The sequence below is a fragment of the Elephantulus edwardii genome, unplaced genomic scaffold (genome assembly GCF_000299155.1).
Source record: "Elephantulus edwardii isolate Elephantulus edwardi_28Jun2011 unplaced genomic scaffold, EleEdw1.0 scaffold00134, whole genome shotgun sequence".
Classification (NCBI taxonomy): Eukaryota; Metazoa; Chordata; class Mammalia; order Macroscelidea; family Macroscelididae; genus Elephantulus; species Elephantulus edwardii.
The window spans coordinates 2,559,125-2,566,250 of NW_006399884.1; the positions used below are offsets into that span (position 1 = coordinate 2,559,125).

Here is a 7,126-nt window from a genome sequence, read left to right on the forward strand (position 1 = left end):
CAATCGGGATGGGTGTGTCAGAGGCAGTGCGGTTGGCGCAGGATAGAGCAGGGTTTAGGGCTGTTGTGCATAGGGTGACTATGAGTCGCAAATAACTCGACGGCACATAACAACAACAACTTCTAATAGTGCTGTGTGTGATCGAGTCAGAAATGACCCGTAGCTGACCCTCCTGTAGATTTATTTTCAAAGGCAGTCAATTGCCCAAGAAGACTACTTACATTGACTAAAGCAAAATCTGTATATGTGAGGAACCCAGCACAGGCAGAAACTAGAAACAATCCCTCAAACACGTGCATATGAGCATCTGCAATTTGTAGTTCTGAGGTAAATCCTGACTTTTTTTCTCCCATTTCTTTTCCTAGCACTACTTGTTCTGCTTGAAACTTCTCCTTTAAGCCCACTTTAGGGTTAGCATTACACAAAGTCTGAATCATGACTCACTTCTTTGTAGGCTCTTCTGCAAACTGTATTCCATCATCTATTTTAACATCTAATAAAACTAGTCTGATATGGGATTAATTCACATGTCTCTCACCGTGTTTACACGGAAAGGACCTCAAACAAAGGCAGTGAGTTTTTCCTCTCTATGCTTCTTTCAGTAACTAAGCCCTGCTACCAACCACTGGACTTTGGATATGAGGAAGCACGTTTCTTCGACTGAGAAAAGATGAAATTAAACTTAAGAGTGGATCAATTTTCTTCTGAAGTTTAAAAAAAAAAAAAAAGGATGCATTCCATACAGGCAGATTTTGAGGGAAAGGGGATTTTGGGGATGTCTGGTTCTCAGCTTTTCCTCCAGTACCTGACCTAGCCTCAACAGATAGTGAATACACCATACACTTTTGCACTTAATTAATCAAATACTTTAGTCTAGAATCGAAAACTTTTCTACAAAGGGTCAATTCAAAAAAGTAAGTAATAGGCATATATTAATGGTAATTAATTATATAAAATATAATGTATATGAATGATTGCATAAAACACAAATTACATGTACAAAACACTATGTATATGAATGCTTATATGCAAACCAATATTTTTTTAAATGTTCACAGGCTGCCTTCGTTACGCTTCAAAAACGAAAACAGTTCTAAGTTCTACTGAGATTTAGTGTTCTTAAAACAGAAACTTGGAAGGAGAATACATTCAGGCAAAATTATAAGTGCCATAAAATTAACCAGGAAACCATGTGTACAAACAACAATTTTCTGGAGGAAATAATGTAACTTTCCAACATTTAAAGACATTTATGACATAAAAAAAGGTTCAAAGATACGACAACTAGATAAAGGTAAACCCAACTGAAAAATGAGCTCAGGATATGATGAAAAGACACTTCACCAAAGAAAACATTCATAGGCAAACAAACACATGAAGATATGTTCAAAATCCCTAGCTGTAGGAGAGATGCAAATCAAAACATCTATGAGATATCATCTCATCTCTGTAAGAATAGCAAAATTTATCAGAACAGTAAACAACATATGCTAGCAAGGTTGTGGAGAATCTGGAACCCTTATTCACTGTTGGTGGGAGTGTAAAATGGTGCAACTACTATGGAAAGCTCTATGGCACTTTCTCAAAAAGTTGCAAATAGAAACATCATTTGACCCAGGAATTCCACTACTGGCAATATGCAAACCCTAAAGAAACCAGACGTGCCACCCAAGCAAATTTTATTGCTGCTCTGTTCACAATAATAAAGAGTTGGAAAAAATCCAAGTGCCAACCAACAAACGATGGACAGAAAAGTTCTGGTATATTCACACAATGGAATACTACGCTGCATTGAAAAATAAGGAACTCATGAAATATTATACAAAATGGGTGACCTTGGAGGACATTATGCTGAGTGAAATATCTCGGTCACAAAAGGACAAATATTGCATAGTGCCACTATTGTAACACAGGACTGGGGATGGGAAACTAACAGATGAGGGAGAGAACGGTTTAGGAGGAATATATGACAAGGTATTATTGTCATGACAAAAATCCAGAATGAAAGCTGCATAGTGGAGCAGACTGGAGGGAAGGGAATTATATAACAATGAAAAGTTTTTTGGTTTTTCTTTTTCACTTTTCAAAGAGAAAAGCAAACTGGAGGGGAGATGGGCAAGGAGGAAAGTGTGCAACAATGAATGAATGGAAATCCAAAATCTCTGTAAACTTTCATTAAAATAAAAAGACTAATAAAAAAGGTTAAAAGAATTGGAGAATAATAGCAATGTAATAGAACAGTATCACTGAAGCAAAATATTTTACTTTTTAAAAACTAAAATTTTGTATCTAATGAACATTTTCTAATTTTCATCATGGAACTTAAATAGGAAACATCATAAGCAGATTGCATATGTCCTTAACATCTCAAGTAAATTACGACTCTTCTATATATTCAAGTGTCTTAATTTCTATTTTTTTACTTTTTTTCAAATGTCTTAATTTCTAAGTGAAATAAAATCCAAGAATAACTAAAACTCTATTGATTCTACACATGTTTAAAACCAAAAAATAAACTCACTGCCATCTAGTCAGAATCACCTCAAGCTGACCTTCTGAGGGTTTTTCCAATCTGTAAATCACACAGGAGACAACCACCCATCTTGCTTCTATGGAACCACTTAGGGATTTGAACCACCAAAGCCACTACACCTTGAGAGGATATGCAGGGGAGGAGGGGATATTAATCATGGAGTTGTACAATTTAATGTGTGGGGTGTGAGGGAAATTGGAGTAATCTGTTCTCGAAAACAATGTATCTGAATTTTGTAAACAAACTAGTATAAAATAGAGACTACACCACCAGAGCTCCTTTGAATGTTGAAGGCTCTTCAAATATCTGATGTGCATCAAAATTTCACTGACACTTTTCTTCCTTAATTATGAAAACCAATACTTAAGATATCATTAAAAAGTACAGTGTTTGCATTCAGTGGAAGATAAATTCCATATGACCCAGCTATTTCACTACTTGGAATATACCCTGAGAAAATGAGAACTGAGGCACAAACTGAGATTTGTACACCAATGTTCATAACATATTCATAGCATATTCATAGCATAGCATAGCATAGCATAGCATATTCACCATCGCAAGAACATGGAAACAGTCAAAATGTCCAACTACAAATGAATGGACTGAGAAATTATGGTACATTCACACAATAGAATACTATGCAGCATGAAGGAGCAATGATTTGTAAATTATTACATAACTTGGGAGGGACTAGAGAGCATTAGGCTGAGTGAATTAACCCAGTCTCACAAGAATAAATATTGTTTAAAATTATTATTGTAGAATGAGTATAAAGATCCAAGAGGGGTAGGAGAGGGTAGAAGTAGAGAGATGTAGATGTGCAGAGGGAGGGAGATTAATCATGGAGTTAATACAATTTGATGGGGGTGGGGTGAGGACAATTGAAAGAATTTGGTCTTTAAAACAATGTATTCAAATTTTGTAAATAAACTAGTAGAAAATTAAAAAAAAAATAAAAGTGAAAAAGATAAAGTAGTAAACATTTGTAGTCTAACTTAACATTCAGTAAAAGTGCAGAAAAAGTCTCTCCTAAGAGTAAAGAGTGAAACAAATTTACAAAAGGAGGGACACAAAGTTTCATAATGTGTTTTCTTCAAAAAGATTTCATTAGAAGTTGGTAAATTTATGCCCAAAGAGACACCCACTCAAATTAACTGAAAAAGAAACAATGAATTTAGTAACTCTATTTCCTAGCTTTGAAACATACAATATCATAATAAAAGCATGGAAGTAAAGAAATCCAACTCATTTACTCCAGCACCTCTATAGGTTCAACAAGGACAGCATGCTGGTTCAGAAAGTATGTGACAAGAATATGTGAAGAAAAGTATCTGACAAAATGATAAGTCCTCTTTATTATTCAAAGCATTATCAACTAACTCCTTTGCTTTCCCCAGGAATTTCCTACTGTAAAAACAGAACATCAGCTAACATACTTAAGTGAACCTGAAACATCACTATTAAGATACACTCTTACTTCAAGTACCTTAACTAGAAGAAATTTTTAAAAATGGTAATCATAACGATTAAAGAACAAAAATTATAAGATGCAACTCCATGTCAAAGGTGTTAAAAATATGAAAAAGTCTAAAAAATAATGAGTAAAACAACAAATATACCATGCTGTTTGAATCTACTTGACTGCAGCGTTTAGACAGCAAGAGTCTGGACAGTAAGGGAAACACCGATTTCTAAAAGATGCAGATAAATCTGTAATAAAAGAAAATCTATCAAAAAATAAACCCGTGTACTGAAATGACAAACGGAAAGTAAAGGCATTCATAATTTCTAATACTTAAAGCACCGATTAAAAATCCTGTTAGAAGGGTAACTTTCCAAAGCACCACACCTTCTATCTTCTACACTGGTTTCTTCATAGACTGTAGCTTTACATATTAACCTTACAATGACCTTAATAAATGCACTTACTAATCCTAGATTTTTACATAAACAATCATGTCACCTGAAAGTAAATACAATTTGGCTTCTGCCTTCCCAATCTGTATAGCTTTTATGTTTTTCTTATTTTATTACATTAGCTAAGTCTAGTAAAATGAACAGAAAAGGTATGAGGAAAACACCCTTGCCCTGTTTCAGACTTTAAGGGGAAAGTAATTTCTCAACACTGAATGTCATCATTGAAAACAATATGTTTGTTTTGGTTTTGTCAAGTAGCCTTCACCAGAAGTAAAGTTTGATTCTATTCCTAATTTTTAGATTCTTTAAAAAATGAATTTTGCCAACTGTTTCTTTCTGTATCAAGATAAATATGTGGCTTGATTTCCCTTATTCTGGCATTGTTGCAAATTAAACTAATTTTCAAATGTTTAATTAACCATTGGGTTGAAATACTTTTTTGGCCTATATTCATGACAAATACTACACTGTAATGATCCTTTCTCTTGTATTTTAGAGGTTTTGGTATACAAGTTATGATGAACCCTTAAAATGAGCTGAGAATTTTGTCTTTTAAATGTATCATTACCAATGCCATTTGCTTATTCAGAAAAAAAAATCTTGAACATCTCTTTTCCTTAATTTCTACATAAATACTACCAGTTACCACCAGCAGTCATAAAGGGAAAAAGGCATTTTTATTCAGGATGAAAACAGAAGAGAAAAAAACAAGTTTTAAAAACTACACAAATGAAGGCTCCTATTAAGTTAAGGCATCCAAGTTATAATTTTTCATAATCAATATCCAAGTTGCACATATGATGTCTAGTTACTACAAGTGGAGTAAGTGAGCTCTGACATATTCATATGTAAAATCTTTGTAACAAAACTTCACTTGCTGGAATTTCTAGTGAGAGTAATAAGACTTTAGTTTAAAGGTAAATTTAAAATATATTTAGGGATTAATAATTAAATCTCTTTCAAGAATATGAATTAATTAAAAAGGGTCAGAAAAATTAAAAAGACCTAGAACTCTAGAAGGTTCAGCAAATAATTTATAATTATCTTTTTCTGTACAAAATTTAAAAAGTAAAGGAAATAATCTTTACAGAGGGATTAAAATAAAAAATAAACTGTCAATAGTTATGAAGAGACAACACTATTATAAATCTTAAATGATCAATTAGTAAATTTATAAAACAAATCCATATTAAAAAGCCAAAGGTTATCAGAATGACTGCATTTTATAGTTAAGGAAAAAGAGGGAGTAAAACATGTTCAAGGCCTTAAATATCAATGGTAAGGGCTAAAATAGCTAAAATGTCTATATGACTGGTAGTTTCAACAATATCATAAAATTTTGTTTTAAACGGTAACACAGTGCCAATGTTAGCATAGCATCAAGCAAAGAAATAAAAATAGTGTCAGTTTGTAAATGTTATTACTAAAGAACACTAATACATCACAAATTTGAATCCCCCTCCAAAAATTGATATGAAGCACAAAATACTGATTATTTATTTATCAATGTACCGTCTTGGAATATAAAAGCTTGTAAGAATAAAAGTAAAAGGGTAATAAAAAAAGTTTGAATGTTAGCAAAAACAACAACCAAAACCACAACATTCTAATATGATATATACATATTTCCTTTCTATCTCTCTATAGTCAGATGGTTCGAATCCACTAGCTGCTCCATGGGAAAACAAAGGGTACTCTCTTCTAGTGTAGTTTAATGTCTCTGAAAACCCACTGAAGAGTAAGCTACCAGTAAGTTCTGACTTGAAGGCACACAACAGCAGCCAGAGATACTCAAGTTTCTTATTTGATCATTCTACTCAACACTTACTGAAATTTTAATACTTAGCAGCATGAATTATAAAAAGGGGAAACTGCACTTGTGTACTTATTTGCATTAATGGTGATGGAAGATATTATGTAAATACTAGTTTTGAAAGTTCTCCTGTTTTCAAGATCAAAAATTATTATTTTTTTAATAAAACCTGATAAACATTTTCCTATTCTTAAGACTTCCCTGAATCTCTACCCTCTTAGGATTCTGCAACAAAAAATCCAGTTAAGTTGGAAAAATGAAAACAAGTAATAAGCAAAAATAAAATACAGCACTATAGAGGCCTTACAGTTTCAACTGTTTTATCTTTTTCTTTAAAAAGAGTAAATTTACTCTATCTATTACTATTAATAGTATATGTTGTTGTTATGTGCCGTCGAGTCGCTTGCTACTCAGTGACCCTACGTACAGCAGCCCTAAACTCTGCTCTGTCCTGACACTCCCATCCTGATTATCCCAGTCACTGAATCAATCCACCTCACAGAGGGCCTTCCCCTCCTCCGCTGTCCCTCCACCCTCCCAAGCATGATGTCCTTCACCAAGGACTGGTCTCTCCTCACAACATGCCCAAAGTATGTTAGACGGAGCCTCAGAATCCTTGCCTCCAAGGAGCCAACCGGTTTAACCCTTTCCAGGACAAATCTGTTTGTTTTCCTAGCAGTCCATGGTATTCTCAATACTCTTCTCCAGTACCACAGCTCAAAGGCATCATTTCTCCTTCTATCCTCGTTGGTCATTGTCCAACTCTCTGATGCATAACAAGTGATTGTGAAGACCATGGCCTGTATCAAACACACCTTAGTCTCCAGTGAGACACCATTGCTCTTCAGTACTTTGGAGAG

General features: G+C 33.9%; 1 protein-coding gene across 5 annotated transcripts in view; it reads right to left on the bottom strand.

Annotated features, from left to right (window-relative positions):
• Positions 1–7,126, bottom strand: part of RBM26 (RNA binding motif protein 26) — a 114,504-nt gene that overhangs the window by 27,590 nt on the left and 79,788 nt on the right. The window lies entirely within an intron of this gene.